Raw genomic sequence first — 16,700 nt, 5'->3', positions numbered from 1 at the left:
GATGGACCTGGAGAATATTATGCTAAGTGAAATAAGCCAGGCAGCGAAAGACAAATATCACATGATCTCGCTTATACGTGGAATCTAAAGAACTTAATAAACTGATGAACAGAATAGATTCAGTGACATGGAAGCATAGATGAGACTGACGAATGTCAGCGGGATGGAGGAGGGCGGGTGGGTGGAGGGGGAGAGAGTAGCCAAAGAATTTATATGCATATATGCACAACCCAAGGACACGGACAATGGTGGGGAGAGGGACTGGGGAGGGAGATGGGGTGGGGTCATTGGGGAGAAAAAGGGACATCTGTAATATTTTAAACAAAAATAAATTTTTTTTTTAAAAAAAGAAGTTGGGTAAACTTTCCCTAATTAAAAAATAAATAAATTCAGTTGAGCTAAATCAGATCATTGTTTTAACTCATGGGTCTTCCGGAAGCAGCTAACACAGACAAAAAGATCATAATGTTCTTCTAAACTTTTATGCTTGAATATGTATGTTTAAAATCTGCCCTCATCTTGATTTCATCTCCAAAATGGAATGGAGCATATTAAAACATTAACATGGTTAGAGATGTTGAAAATTTTAAAAATAATGTCTTTTTAAATACCAAAACTAATGGGTGAAAAGGAGTAATACTGGCAAAAGAAAAACGCTAACACATTTCAAAATTCTGCTGACATGACTCTGCTAGACCCTTATCCCCTTCCCGACATCTCCACTCACTCTCTTTCTGTGCAGCCTATCCCACTCTCTCATCTTATTTTAGTCTCTGACTTTTGCTCCTGGTTTTCTAATTTATGTCTAACTCTTTCCTTCTCCCTATACTCTGGAGACTTTGTTGTTCTTACTCAATAACTTTATGGCCTCTAGCTTGTCTGTAAAGCTAGGCAGCTTTATTATCCTCTCTAGAGAAAAGATAGCTCTAAAATTGCTTTTAAAGTTTTTTTTTTCTTTTTGTGAAGTTTCCACATCCCTTTACAAGGCAGAAAAACAGAAGATATTTCAGATAATCCTATATTTGTTAAAGTAAAACTATCAAGTGTCTGAGTAATATATATATAGGATGATTCCATGTGGGAATTAACGTATCTATGTGTAGGAACAGATATCAACAGATACAAATGTACATGCGGACAGATACAGACATAGATGTAGGCATCTGTATATATATATATATATATGTATGTATGTATAAGCACAGTGAAATGTATAGAAAAAAAATCACACCAAATTCTGTGTGTAATTCAGCATCAACCTGTCCTAAGAGTGTCTCAACTACTAAGCACAGGTTAGATTCTAATTAAGTCAAATAAGAAGGACATCATCATATTTATTTATGAGACCAGAAAATAGCCGAAGATATTTGTAAAAGACAAAGTCCTCTACACATGATCAAAAACTTAACATTTACCACAAGGAGATCAGATACACTCAACATTTTTAAGGCTTTATGTGTCCTCCTTAAGAATGTGAAAGCCACACGCAATATAGGTGACATGGATGTGAAACCACCCACATAACCAAAGCAATTGAATTATAATTATAAAATATAAACGCCTGGGCCTGAGAAGTCAGTGCACCCCAAGAACAAGAAATACAAAGAAAATGGCACGAAGACACATCAATATCATATTGCTTAAAACCAGTGTTAAAGAAAATATCTTAGAAAGGACTCGGGGGTGGGGAGAAGTACTTTAAAAGATAGGTGTGACAGCGAATATTTGGAAACTAAATTAACGCAAAAGGAGGAACAGAAAGTATCTTGAACTAAATGAAGATAATATAAAATATAAAAATGGCAGGATGCTAAAGTAAAACTTCAGCTGTAGAAAAATTACAGTACTAAGTGTAAATAGTAGAAAAGACAAAAGGTATCAAAGCAATGAGATTATAACTTAAAATACTGGAAAAAGGAAGAGGCACCGAAACCCCAGAGAAGCAGAAAAATGAAAATAATGAATAAATATCAGAGTGGAAATAAATGAAATAGAAAACAATTAAGAAAGTCAATGAAACCAAAAGCTGAAGAAAGCAAAAATTAAGGATAAAAAACAAAGCACATGGATCTTTCAATTTACTGTGACACTTTCAGAAAGAAGCTAATCTCTCTGTTTCAGCCGTAAAATACTGTTTCTTACTTGACCTAAAAGATTTACATATGTATATCTAAATCAAATGAGGTGGTAAATGTGTATAGAATGATACTATAAAAAGATATAAATGGGGACTGAATTGAATCATAAATAATGGGAAAATGGTGACCAGTTAGTTCCGAGTTCATATGAAAATTCTTAAGAATATCAATATCCCACAGTGGTTTCCCAGGCACCATGTTTCCCAGGCTCCCATCAGCAGAACACATTGGAGACTCAGCATCTTCCTGTCCATTTCCATGCAGGCAAAGATGTTGTCCACATTACTGCGCCCTTTTCCTACAGCGTCTTGTGCTCGGTACCCAGCCCACGGGAAAGCTCAATAAGGTTCTGTCGAATTAATAAATCAGATTTAAGAAGGTTCATTTAAATTAGTGGGTTTTCATGCTCTCTTGCTAAAAAGGGCTGGAGCTCTGAAACATTTATTATCCAAAAGCTATGGTCAAAAAAACACCAGGCTTGACACAAAAATAATAAACATATGCAGGGTGTCCAAAAAAATGTATACACACTTTGAATAATTATAAAGACAGTGTTTATTAAAATACATTTCATTTTCAAAATGTAACAGAATTGGCTTTTATAGTAATGTATACATCTTTAGGGGGACGCCCTGAATATACATGCATAAAATCCTATCAAACAGCCCTGGCAGGTAGCTCAGTTGGTTAGAGTGCCGTCCTGATGGCCACGGTTTCGGGTTTGATCCTAGGTCAGGGCATATACAACAACCAACCAACGAATGCATAAATAAGTGGAACAACAAATCTCTCTCTCTCTAAAATCAATCAATCAATTAATAAAGCTACCAACAAACGTAAGATTTTTAAAAAAACTACAAGCCCACTGTGATCAGTAGAATTCTAACATGACACCCATAGTCCCTCACCTTTGAATAATCCTCTCCCCTATGAGTTGAATATGGTGAGATATCACTACCACAATGTTATATGATAGAGCAAATAGATTATCCTGGGTGGGCCTGACCTAATCAAGAGAGCTCTTTAAAAGTAGGACAAGCTCACCGGGCATGGCTCAGCGGTTGAGCGTTGACCTGGGACCCAGGCAACTGGGGGTTTGATTCCCGGTCAGGGCACATGCCCGGGTTGCGGGCTCGATCAATGACTCTCTCATCATTGATGCTTCTATCTCTCTCCCTCTCCTTTCCTTTCTCTGAAATCAATAAAGATTATATTTTTTTAAAAAAAGCAGGACGCTTTCTCCAGCTAGTCACAGAAGATAGAGATGCGATCTCGCTAGCCTGCAAGAAAGCAAACATTTCGTGGCACAGGCAGTGGGGCAGCCTCTAAGGGCTGAGAGTGGTCACTGCTGACAGCCAGCAGGAAAATGGGGATCAGGGTACTACAACCACAAGAAAATAAGTTCTGCCAACAACTAGTGAGCTTGTAAGAGAATCCTGAGCCCCAGGTGAGAACCACGACCACACCCAATACCTTGATTTCAGCCCAGTAAGACCTAGGGCAGAGAAACCAGCTATGCCCTGCCTGGACTTCTAAGCTACAGAAACTGAGAGAAGAGCCTGGTAAGTCTGTGGTGATATGTTACATAGCAATGGAAAACTAATACACCACCTTTGCTGAAACTGCTTGAAGCACCTTGATATTTGAGCAGAATGTTCTTAGGAACATGTTGCAGATACCACTCCCTGAATTCGATCCACTGTATCAGATCCAGGAGAAAACAAGTGACGATTCTATGACCACTATCAATAAATAAGCACACATTGAGAGTTTTCTCCCCGGTGTAACTCCATCGGCATTATAAAGCCCATGAGCAGGTTCTGCACATAACTAAGTTTATACACAATTTATGCTGGTCGCCACTGTGCCCGAGGTTTATGTGAAGATACCAGTACCAGCACCTGCTGTGGGCAAGCATCTTCCTCGAGTAACCTATACTCGAGTTTTCCACACAGGCCAAAGTGACTGCTCTGGAAAAGTTTCAAGTTTCCAATCTCTGGGACAAACAACTTAAACGTGACCTGGCTGTCTCTGTTGGCCACAAGCAAGAGAGAAAGCAGATTCCAGGCCCTTCCTGAAGATGACGAGGACTCGGCCCTGTGCCTGACCTCACGAGCGGCTGGGCAGCCCTGCAGGCCCTGCCGAGAACCAGGCAGGGTTTGGTTGAGAGAAGGGCGCAGGGCAGACAGAGCGAGAACAGCACTCATTTCCCCGGAGAGCTGCAATCTCGGGTGGCTCACAGAATAAAACCATTGAAGTGCCCGGGGTACATGAAAAGAAGAATGAGCTGACTGGAGTCCTGGCAATGAAGGAAGGTTCTAGAAACCGGATTGTGCACTGGTGCTGCTCCCCGGTGCTCCATCTTCATCTGAATCTTTCTATCAACCGGTCAGCCATCTACACAAACCTTTCCCCTCCCCCAGAAGAATCTGTCTTTCCTCCCACAACAAAATGCTATGGGCAGTGCCACAGAAAGTCTTGATGACGATAAAACCTCAAACTGTACGAAAACCTGAGGGCAGAAGCATATGTCCAGTTGGGAAAAATTAATGCAAACCCGTAACCTCAAAAAGGCAGATGTTTCCAACCACCCCACTGTAGCCGTCTGACGCACTACTAACTTTCATGCGTACCCCTAGTGCCCTGATTGTGGTCTACGTTCCAATTCTCCACTATGAAAAAAGAGGGCTCCTTGGAAGGTGACCTGATTCCAGCTCACAGGGCAGGAAGCACAAAACAGCTGCGAAATATCCAGCTGCTAGCAGAACACTGGGATCCTTTCCAAAACGCCAGGGACAATGCTAGAAGGACAAGGGGGTTCTTACTGGCCGAACCGTGACTACATATTTGAGCATCAAAAGAAAAAGAAAAATACGGTTAAGTGGAACAAGTTGAGTTACTGCGAAACCATGACTCTGCTATGATTTCAAGAAAGAAAAGTTAATAGAAAGGGCACATGGAGAATAAATACAATGGGATCCGGTTGGTTTTTAACTCATGGAACTGTGAGTAAGCCAAGGATAAAAAGTAAGAACTGTACTGAGAATAAGAATGATTGACCGGAGCCTGTGGGGAGAGGGTTTAAGCAGCACAGGTGTAAAAAGATTAGCAACACAGGGTGTTCCGATGGTGACAGAACAGGTCAGTGTCACACAATAAAAGGCTAAAGGGTATGTGATGTCACCTAAGCAATATCTTACAAAGAATATGTATGTCTGGTGGAGAGATACCAGATTGCAAAGAGAACTTATGTCAATCCAATGTGGAAGGTGTTGTTTTTGGAAATAAGTTAAATTTTAATACCTATGGGAAATTTAACCCTGAGAAAGAAAACTTCACTGCTAACCAGTGACTCAGATCTGAATCTGAATCACTTTTGGAAAAAGCAACCAAGACTCCAACAGTCCACAACTCAGACCCTATAACCCTGGCTGTCCTGAGACGGCATTATTTTACTTGTGGATTTGTAAACTTTACACAACACCAAGAAGAGTCAAAAAATATGATTACTGAAACCCCTAGAAGGAATCTAAATAAGGACACCTATAGTTCTAGGAAGGTATATAAAGGAATACAGAAATGACATTGAAATTAATTAAACCAACAATTGGTGTTTTAAATTGGGGTAAGTACAGTTTAGTAATCTAACTTGCAATAATCATATCTGTGCATATTTTCTTTTTTTAAGGTGTCTGAAATATGTTAACATAATCAGTGACACTAAATTAGTATTTGAAATTAAAGAAATTTGATTGTCAGTAATTAATACTTAGATTAAAAAATTGGTTTTCAAAATTACCTTAGCTATATATATTTTATTATATTATATTATATCATATTATATTAGCTATATATATTTCTAAGGATGTGGGCACTTGGCCAAGTACAAAAGCCACTGACTACGGCTGTTCCAGGCACAGAAGACCCTTGGGCGTTCCCTACCCCATCAGCTTTCACTGTCATTCACACATTCACTGTTTGTGCCCTCAGCATGGGGCACACCAACACCAAGCCATGAGTCAACTATATTATTCAAGATTCTTCTCAAAAATTACCTTTGCTCAGTAGCCCTGTTGGTTAAACCCCATGCACTCAGACCAATCCTTTATTAAGACTTCACCTCAGTGACTGTGCATTTATTCCGTTCCGATATTTGGCGTACCCAGGGTTGCAATTATTCTTTGGGGATGCTTTAATCTCAACATGACTGTCTCCTCCAAAGGGCAAAGAATGGTTTTTTTCCTCTTTATTTTATAGCTACCAAGAGGACCTTTTCCTTCAAACCTCTGTTTGCAGGATCTGGTCAAGGATTTTTTTACTAACTTATAGAAAGTAAGGGGTTCCCATAGATTAAAGGGGTTTTCTCAACTCGTGGGTTCAGAAGAAAACACGTTTGGTACCTCTGCCCAGAGCCAATCACCGTAGGCAGCTGTCCTATCGGTGCTGCCTGAAAACAAGAGGCATTCCAATATTAACAGGAGTCAAGGATCTAGTTTCTCTATGACTGCATCTTTTCACACTTCTGTGTTCCATTTAGAAACTGAAGTGACAAAATTTACATAAGCAGGGATGTCTCGAGGTACCTGAAAACAGATACAGAGGAGAAATCATCACAAAGACCAAAATAAATCCCTGATCTTTTTTTCCAGCAAGTTCAATAGACGCCAGAATTTCAAACAAGGTTAGAGAAGTACCCACACATTCGGGTGTTCCTCTGAATCAATTATTTTGGTTCACTCATCATTAACAGGGGTCTGTACACGAGCCAGCAGACTCAAAACTCAGTAAAACTTGTTTGAAATTCAAACGGTGTCGGAGGCTCCAAAAGTCACAGTTTGACCTACAATTTTAGCTTGGAGCGATGTAAAATCCAGACAACTGTCTACCATACGCACAGCAGTGGATTGGAAAGAGCACAACTTAATTCAGTTAAGGCTGGCATTCATTTCCAGTGAATTCATTTGGGCTGAAAATTGTCCCTTTGAATCAACCATCTTCAGGTGATCGGTATTTTCCTGGTTCGGAATGTGGCCTCCTTCTCTGACTCTCCATTCCACACTCTTCATGGAGACAGACACCAGAAAAAGAACCGGTTTAAAAGATTCCAGTTGACCCACAGCGAATATATACCATGCATCGGACAGTGAGCTAAGTCACGGTCTTTTGACATTCATAAAAGGCATATCCACCACAGGTCCAATGCAAAAACTGAAATAAGCAAAAATCCCGACATTCCAACAGCCTCTTCCATTTGTTTTCCCCTTCACCCATCACCTGGTGAGGGCCTGATGGCTTTCTGCTACTCAGTATCTCCCCTCAAAATCTGCTCCCAATAAAAAAAACCACCATCGGTCATTTACAAGTTTTAGCACACTTAAACAAGAGTATTACCTCTCCCAGAAGTACTTCAACTTTAAGGAATACAGAATAAAAAGCTCCATCCCTTGTAAAGGGAATTTCAGCTATTAGGAGGTGGGTGGACAAGGTATTTGGGGTGGGGTGGGGATTTCTAAAGCCTATTCAATCGTAACCCATGACAGCTACCTTCATCTCTAACCTAAACCTGGAAGATCTAAAAGTATACTGTCCTCTCTTTGGTTATAGTCTTTTTTTTTTTATTTTCTAAGGGGTGTGCCTGTGTGTGTGTAGAGGTGGCAGTGTGAATGGTTACATGGAACAGATATAGGAGGTGTTAGCTATACGTATACAAAGGGATATATACATGAGTGTACTTTTACTTACAGCTGTGTTTTATCACAACCAAGATCTTGCCCAAAATCACCTTCAGAACATTAGCCAATACACAGGCAAGCCTGCTGCTCACCTAAGTCAGAACTAAGTGACTACAAGAAGTCACTTCAATTCTCTGGGTCTCAGTTTTCGCATCTGACAAATGAGACAGCGGGAGTAAACAGCTCTTAAGATCTTTTACAGCTCGACTGTTCTACTATGAACTCTAGGCAGCAGTTTATAGCTGGTAAATGATTTTATATAGATCAACTAGATAAGGCCAGACACATAAAATCACTTCTTGGTGCTTCCTTGTACGTTCCATTTCCCTTCAGATTTTAGCGTTTAGAAAGGAGGCAGACAGGTTCACACGTGAACACTTCTGATAGCCCCAGTCTCTGTGGGTCTTCCTTAACTCTCAGATCCTGGCATAGTTTCTCAGTGACAGAGTCCTGGGGCTTTGTCTGAGGAATTACTATGGTGCAGCAGTCACACTGTAGGACATTTGGCAAACTTGGTTCTGCCTACTAAATGTTAGTTGTGCCCCTATGTCACTGTCACTGCCACTGTCCCGGCCAAAGCTGCCTTAAGAGTTATGTCATTTTCAGAGACTGTACCTCACAATTTGTCACTTAAATATATGCTGTCTTACATGCTTTCATAAGCAACTGTGAAATCTGTTTTCATGTGTTTGGCTAATTTTACGGGGGTGAAAGGAGGTCTTTGTTTTGCTCTGTTTCTCATGCACTCATTATATTTCTATGACCAAACTGTAAACAGAAACCATATCTCCTATTTCTTTAATGTCCCCAAAGCCCAAAAGACAGCATGGAATGGGTGTTCTGTTAATATTTACTCAAAAATGGATTGGTTAACTTAGTATAAGCCTTCCCCTTTAATTAAACACTGGCTGTTTCAAAAAAAAATCAGCCTTAAGAAAACTACATAAAAATGAGGCACCTTCTGAGCCCAGATCTTTTCCATCAATGAAGAGGCTTTCACCAGCTGTTCCCACTCACCAGAATTCAGTCTATTATTGTGATTTAATTTTAAAATGCTTATTTTTCTACTGACTGGTTTCTTTGGGGTCTGACCTGATTTAATTTCAATCCTGAATCCACAGCTAATGGACACAGCTGAATGGAGAACTCCTGAGGACACCACATTCCTTTATGCCGCTTCAGTGGCTGTAGTTTTGTTACAACCCTCACTGGGTGGGCTTCAGTCATTACCACCAAGAGGCCTGATAACAGTTTTCCTAATTCTATTATGAAATATTTAGGTGGTCTTCCCAGCAGCTTAAATTGTTAATATACATTGATAAAATAATTTTATTTGCTTGCCTTCCCTTCTGTTACAATTACACACTTGATTTGGATATAAAAGATACAGCTTTGATCATAAACTCACATAGATAAATGCATATATTTACTAACCTCTAGATTCTTTATTTTGTCCAAGTCATAATGATAAATTTAACACTACATTTAATGAACACTCATAGTAAAGGTAGAAATGCCACCTCTAGTGTTAATTGTGGCCTATACAGGTTTTTCAGAGGTAGTTATCTTTGGGGATCCGAATTTTATCTGGAATATTCTCTAACCCCTTGCTGGTTGCAGACCAGCAAGCACTGACGTCACCTGGGATTTCAGCCCCCTTCCCTACCCATCCACAGTCCCACTGAGTCAAACCCTAAATTTTAACAAGATTCCCAGGAGATATGTGTGTGGTATAGTTTGAGGTACAGGGCTCTAAACTGTGTAATAATAGGTTCTGCTACTATGGTCAAGTAAGGGATTGAGATTATGAAAGAGGTCAAGCTCTTCAGAGGCAAGATTTGCTTCAATCTCTGGGTACAATATGAGTGATAGTCATTTCAATCTTCCTTGGGTAACTATTTTGCTCAAATGTCCCACAAAAGATCGTGGTAACATCAAATAATCCTTTAACATAATTTTGAACTCTGAAATAAAGTTTTTTTGATAAGGTACACCCAATATATTTAAGTAGTGGGTATACCCGATATATTTATATATCTTTAAAAATCAACAGGATTAGGGTGAGTGAGGAACAGAAACAGAGAATGTACACAAGTTATAACAGCATATGTAACATTACTTCCTGCACAGAAATGTATGGATTTATATGTTTTATTACAAAAACATTGTTTTGCCATTGGCCACCATATCGATGAAAAAAAACTACCACAAAATCATTCTGAACATTTCCCACCCAGACTAGACAAAGGACATGAACTCCTAATCCCAAACAGAAGGACCCGGCAATTCTGTGGAAGGCCGGGTCACTGCTTCCACCAAAAACTTACACAATATCCCAAAAAGGTCAAGGGGAGAAAGAAGAAGATACGTGAATTTTCTGATTCCCATTTGACATCCATAATTATACGCTGGTTAAAATTCCATCATGAAAAAAAGACAGACTCAGGGGTATAGCATTCACATCATATGGCCAAATGATAGTGTTGGGAAGTAAAATACAGATGACATCTATATTAACCCCCCCACACTTAGAGCCAGGGGGCTCAGAAACGGGGTACATGAAATGAGAACCCACACGCACAACAAGGGAGTGGCTTTACTGTGATTCCAGGGCAAAGCCTATTCCAACCTACACAATTCCCAGAGCTGCAATGGGAAGTGGAACACCCATTCTTGACAAAACAGAAGAATCGAGCTACAAAGTGGCTCACACTGCATGGCCAATTAGTTTCTTCATCAAGACAGAATTCCCTTAAAGCTCTTATTCTGGAAAAAAATTCTGCGCCTGCAAATAGGGACACCTCCCTCCTCCACATAGGCTTTACAGGTTTAACTATAGATTTTCTTTTAAATGGGCTTTGTCTTGGGCCCTACTTAAGAAGGGAAAACTAGATTGTGTTTTCACCGTGCAGAGGTGTGAAATAACCTGGCAAGGGGGACTGACCAATATGAACTACAGCAATTGAAAAATATCTACCACGTCAGAAGCACTAATAACCAATAAACAGATCTGAACTCAGATTCATAGGTGTTTGAAATCAGTACCATGGTCCAGGATGCTTTCGAACTGTACACATATACTTGGTATGCGAAGGTTTTTTAACATCATGAGAACCGAAGAAGCAGTCATGTCTCAAAGGCTGTGCAAACAACAGTCTCAGGTGCCTTCTGAATTCTGTTCTGTTTCTCTTCTGAGTTTCACTGCACCACCCGTAGCTTCTCTATATGAAACCAGGCTAGTTGTTTCTTCGCACTTGTTCCTTTCAAATATCTGTAAGCTCACTATTCTGTCCCTCATGTAAGATAAAGCATCCAGAAGGCACAGTAACATTAAAAATGGACACTAAAAAGACACTATTGGAGGTACTGACTGATCCATTAGGGCCTGGATTTCTTTCCCCTGGAAACCATATGGACAGCATTTAAAAATAAATATTATAAATATTTTTAAATTCTTTTCCTGAAGGAGAAATAAAATTGTGTACTCTCTTCTTAGTCTGAAACAGATGGCTACATAAATAAAGACAACTCCCTTCTCCTCACCTACAATAACCATCTTTTTAATAAAATTTAAATACATTATTAATGCTTGGATAAAAATTTAGTGATTAACATCATAAGTGATGTTAGAAAGTTTAAAAATTTAATGTTTTTACTCTCATAAAATAAATCCAGACGCAAGCCCCACCAAAGAATTCAGAAAAATGTAGGGCATCCTTCAATGCAGGATTGACTTTTGAAGCTCTTCAATTTTTCAGAGAATCATATATGGGTCACTAACCACACAGAGCTTATGAAGAGAAACACAGGGAACAATGAACCTTTGGGGAGAAATGGAGTGCAGCTTTCAATACAGCTTTGACAACTGGTCCATCTACTGTAAAGAGCTGAAATTTCAGTTGACAGCAATCCATTAATAATAAAGTCCGAACTGATTTCACAAGGACTGGCTCTGTAAACCTTTCCTATGACTGGGGCAAGTCAATAGTGAATCCTAACTGAGATATCCAAGCTGAATAGAGCAGAGCAGTGGGATACACATACCCTGCTGCTTGTCTGCCACCTGAAAACAACCCCCAGTGCTCCCAGCAGCACTCCGCTGTCATTGTTGTATTTTTAGCGAGATCTCATTTAGCTGAGGAATAAGCGGGGAGGGGAGGGGGGCAACTTGTATCCGCTGGGCAGGAGAGGAAGTCTATAGACTATAGACCCTTCCTTCCCAAACCTGCCACACAGTAAACAGAATGCTGGAGCACTCTTTCAGACCCTCTTTTTATACATTCAAACCCACTAACACTAGGAAACAGTCATGTATGCTCAATAATCAAGCAACTAGAGACGGAGTGGGCAAGATGCAATGCAAGCTGATAGAAAAGAGAGATGGAAATTAAAGATTTCTATATGATGATGACAATGCTGATGAAAGCTGTTGTGGAGCTCTTACATAACAGTTGCTACCAAAAATGCTTTATATGTAGTTTCTCAATTAATCCCTACAACAAGCCCATGAGGTACTGTTGTTATCCCGATTTTACAGATGATTACGCTGAGGCACATAAGTATTAAGTAACGTGTCCAAGGCCATGCGGAGAGTAAACAGAAGGAAGGAGATTTATTCCAGGACCCTGACTACAAAGCCCAAGCTGTTGACCATCAGGTTGCCTTCTCTTTCTATCCTGAGAGAAATGAGCAAAGGACAGACCTGATCTGTAACACTTGTCTCATTCTGTCTTCTTCTGATGCAAAAGAAAAGCACTTTCAAAGCAAAATAACTGCTCTGTGGTCTAAGGTTCTCTGATCCATCATTCCCTCCTCTGCCCAACCTCCACCACCCAAATTTAACATACTTTTATCTTTAATCCTCGCACAAGGATAGGTTTTTATCTAAGAGAGAGAGGAAGAGAAAGAGAGAGAGAGAAGCATCGATATGAGAAACATCCATCAGTTGTCTCCCGTATGTGCCCCGACCAGGGATCGAACCTGCAACATTTTGGTGTACAGGATGAATGCGCTAACAAACTGAGCCACCCGGCCAGGGCAACTTACTTTTTTGATTTACCTAATTCTGCCTCATATCAAAAGTCAGAACTGAAAAGCTAAGTTGTGGGGAGGGGGTGCAGAAAGCATAAGATTCATTCAACAGGGCAGGCTGGTGGGGAAGATGGGGTGATTGAGGCATTCGATTCTGCCACGTTCACTGTTCCTCCTCCATACATGTTTGTGTTTCCTGGCTGCTTTGTTAAAAGCTAAGAAACATCAAATCAGTCGATGGCAGATAAATACACAGCTCTGGGGGCCTTAACTTGGCTTTCTAAAAAGGATCCTCTATCAGGAAAACATCTGGATTCAAGAGAAGCAGTATCAAGTAGAAATCTGAGAAAGAGATTGCTATACGATGAAGCCAAGCTTACCTCATCCAATGGAAAACTGCTTAATAGGACATCAAGCTTACACCCTCTCTCATTCCTGTCTGTCCAACTCAAAGGATAACCGGGGTTTTCAGACCGAGTGTCCACCCAGAACAGCAGTGGGGAGTGAAAGGTGGCTTGCAGTGGGCAGCTGGAGATTCCCACCGGCTGAACGAATGATGAGGAGCCATTGAGACAATACTACTGCTGAATACCTGCCAGTTCTAAGCGTCTCTGATTCTACAAGAGGACCTCAACATGATCAGTCATTGCTTATAAAGTTAGAGTAAGGGACTAGAGGCAGAGTGCGTGCAATTCAAATGTTAGTAATGGCAAAAGCCACAGGCCAGCCTTCCACTGACTGTTTCAACAGATTGCTGCTCTCCATCAGCAAAGAACTGACTTGAAAAGTGTAAGCAGCCCAACTGCCGTGCTCAGTTACCAGGCCATGCAAAGAACCCAAACGTAATATATCCATAGGTCATTCCCTCAGTGCTTTCTTACTCCTGATCCCTTCCCCCTGCCCACAAGGTCTTTGTTTTTAGTATCTCTAAGTTACCCATGCTGGTGTCCCTATGGGAACTTGATTTAGTGAATTCATATAGAGGGAGGAGGGGATTGCTATCTTTTCCGTTAAAAAAATCAAAGCGTACATTAAAAAGGAATGAAAATCTGACACCTGCTACAACATGGATGAACCTTAAAAACAAGGTAAGTGAAATAAGCCAAATGCAAAAGGACAAATACTGTATGATTCCACCTGATATGATATGAGGTATCTTGGAATAGGCAAATTCACAGACACAGAAAGTAGAATAGACTAGACCAGACTACAGATGACCAGAACCTGGGGGGAGGGGCAATGGGGAGTTACTATTTAATGGGCAGAGTTTCTGTTTGAGATGATGAAAAAGTTCTAGAACTGGATAGTGGTGATGGTAGCAAAACACTGTGATATAGTTATTGTCAGTAAATTGTACAATTAAAAAGAGAAATCTCTGCCTGGCCGATGTGGCTCAATGGTTGAGCATCGACCCATGAATCAAGAGGCGGTGTGACTGATTCTCGGTCAGAGCACCTGCCTGGTGTGGGCTCAGTCCCTAGTAGAGGATGCGTAGGAGGCAGCCGATCGATGTTTCTCATCGATGTTTCTCTCTCTCTTATTCTTCTCCCTTCTCCTTGCTCTAAAATCAATTTTTTTAAAAACATATTAAAAATTATTTTAAAAAATTTTGTTTAGAATGGCAAATTTTGTTAGGTATATGTTATACCACAATTTAAAAAAACAAAGCATACAGTTTCTGTTTCACAAGTGCCCAAAATGAAAAAAAGAAAAAAGGGCCCCAAAATTTCTTCTTGAAATTTTTTTTTTAATTTGTTGTTGTTGTTAATCTTCACCTCAGGACATTTTTTTTAATTGATTTTTTTTTTTTTTTAAGGGAGAGTGGAAGGCAGGGAGGGAGAGGGGTGGGGACAGAGAGAGAAAGAAACATCAATGTGAGACACATCGATTAATTGCCTCCCACAGGCACCCCGACCTGGGCTGGGGATCGAACCTGCAACCCAAGTACATGCCCGTGACCCTTCAGTGCACGGGCCAATGCTCTAACCACTGAGGAAGACCAGACAGGGCTCTCCTTGAAATATTTTAAATTGAAGTAGATTGTAAGTTTCTTGAGGACAGGGACCAGGTCTATTTTACTTACTGATACACAGTAGGTACACTATTACACCGTAGACATCATCAATGTTTGTTTAATAAATAAATGATTAAAAGAAAATAAGCAAAGGACTCTCCTAAGTGGGAAATATAATATTCAAAAAGCATTAAATTTACTTATTCATGAGAAAGTATAATGGAGCATATTCCAGACAAAAAAATACAAATGCTATTATATCTAAGCTCCTTCAGTTCAAGGAAGGGAGTGTATCTATTTCATCTATACTTCCTCAGAGCATGTCCTACAAGTTCTTACACATAGTAGATGGCTAATAAATGTTTGAACAATGAGGAATAAAAAAATGTATGATTGTAAAATCAATGTCATATTATTGCTCTATTTGTTTCCCTTTTAAAAAATTACTTACTTTTTGCAAATGTACAATTCCTTCTGTCACAGCCCGAAAAAATAAACCTCACAGCTGACACAGAGTGAAGGTAAAAATATAAATAGCTAGAACACATCACTCTCAGAAAAAAAAAAACAGTAAACACAGGGCACATCATCTTCTAAATAGAAAAAGAGTTATTTGTTTCTTTGTTTTATAAAGAACAACTGAAGTATTGGAAATAATAGCTTATAGTCCATCTTTACTCTTTAAAAAAATAATTTTAAAATGTCAAAACACAAAAATCTGAACTTTCTTTGGAAGAAAATTCAAATATTCATTCCCAAAAATCAATGTCCAACCTTTACAATAAACAGTTGAGTAAATACAGAAGCATATTTAAGGCTCCCCCCCAAAATATGCTAGTGAACCCCAATATATTATCAAGATTTCTCTCAGTTAGCCTGTCAAGTAATTAGGTGGTCTCTCGTAAAAATGCCTATGTCATAAAATTATACACAACTGGCTTATGGCCAGCATGGTACAGCAAGTTACTGATGATGTTCTCAACTAACAGTCACAACCTATACCATTTAAATTTTATGTGAATTATTGAGTTAAATACACATAAGTAGAATATTTTTAAAGCAAAAAATCAAATGCTGACATCCTTAACATTCAGCTCCTATATAATAGGTAGATCCTTATAAATTCACCAGGACCATGTAGTATAGTAGCCTCACTTTGAACAACATTAAAACATGTCCTTCAACTTCAACCACCCCTACCCACTAATATTCTGTGCCAATTAACAAAGGAAACAGGAATTCAACCTCTGTAGATATATCAAGGTTTGCATTTCTGTCTCTCGATTGTTATCTTCTTCACAAGCTGGTAAGCATCATTTTGGAGGAGCTGTAAGCATCATTTTGGAGTAGCCTGTCTGTTGCCCTGGTCCTTCGTGAATGCAGCAGGGGTTCTCCATTTGCATCCAAAATGCTAATGGTCCACTATTCCAGCCAGCACCTCAAGCAGAACTGCACGAAGGATCATCACTTCCATATGTGAAAGCATAACCACTACAGGTGTAACGATGCAAAATACCAGCACACTGACCTCTGCCAGGCAGCACACACTTAAAGCAGGTGCGTTTCTGTGCTCCAGAAGGGGCGGGGGTGGGACGAGCACAGAGGAAGCCCCAGGTCCCTAATGTATCAGAGATGTTTATTCTACTCTGATCAAACCCAGCTAATTCATAGACATCAGTTTACCCAAATGAAAAAAGTGGTCTCCTGCCCCTTCTCTAGCTTGACTCAGAGGGCACACAGCCAAGCCTAGCCAGGCAAAACAATCTGTACGACCTCTTTCAGCTG

The 16,700-nt window shown here is 39.9% G+C and overlaps 1 protein-coding gene across 3 annotated transcripts in view; it reads right to left on the bottom strand.

Annotated features, from left to right (window-relative positions):
* CDK14 (cyclin dependent kinase 14) overlaps positions 1–16,700 on the bottom strand; it is a 496,475-nt gene that overhangs the window by 379,146 nt on the left and 100,629 nt on the right. The gene's annotated exons all lie outside the window — the stretch shown is intronic.

Source organism: Miniopterus schreibersii (genome assembly GCF_964146895.1).
Source record: "Miniopterus schreibersii genome assembly, chromosome: 9".
Lineage (NCBI taxonomy): Eukaryota > Metazoa > Chordata > Mammalia > Chiroptera > Miniopteridae > Miniopterus > Miniopterus schreibersii.
The sequence above is the reverse complement of the archived record's forward strand: the minus strand, read 5'-3'. Positions and strand labels throughout refer to the sequence as shown.